We start from the raw sequence: 340 nt of genomic DNA on the forward strand, positions 1-340 counted from the left end.
CACTTTCCCATCAGAAATGGGGACACCGACAGCTCCCCAGGCCGCGTTTTGGGGAGGAGCGATCGGGAGAACCGAGTACAAATGAAGCAGCGAGGCTTCCCCACCGGTGCACTCACCTGCTGCCCTGCCCGTCACTGGACCTGGCCGGGCGGGGCGTGTCCGTCTCCCGCGGCCCCGCCCATCGCTCCGGTCCCGCCCATCGCTTCGGCCCAGCCCCTGGCGCCCGCGGCGGGTCGGACTCACGCGGCCCCGCCCATCACCCAGCCCCGCCCCTGGCGCCCGCGGCCCCGCCCATCACCCAGCCCCGCCCCCGGCCCCGAGGCCCCGCCCATCACCCCGC

The sequence above is a fragment of the Myotis daubentonii genome, chromosome 16, assembly GCF_963259705.1.
Source record: "Myotis daubentonii chromosome 16, mMyoDau2.1, whole genome shotgun sequence".
Lineage (NCBI taxonomy): Eukaryota > Metazoa > Chordata > Mammalia > Chiroptera > Vespertilionidae > Myotis > Myotis daubentonii.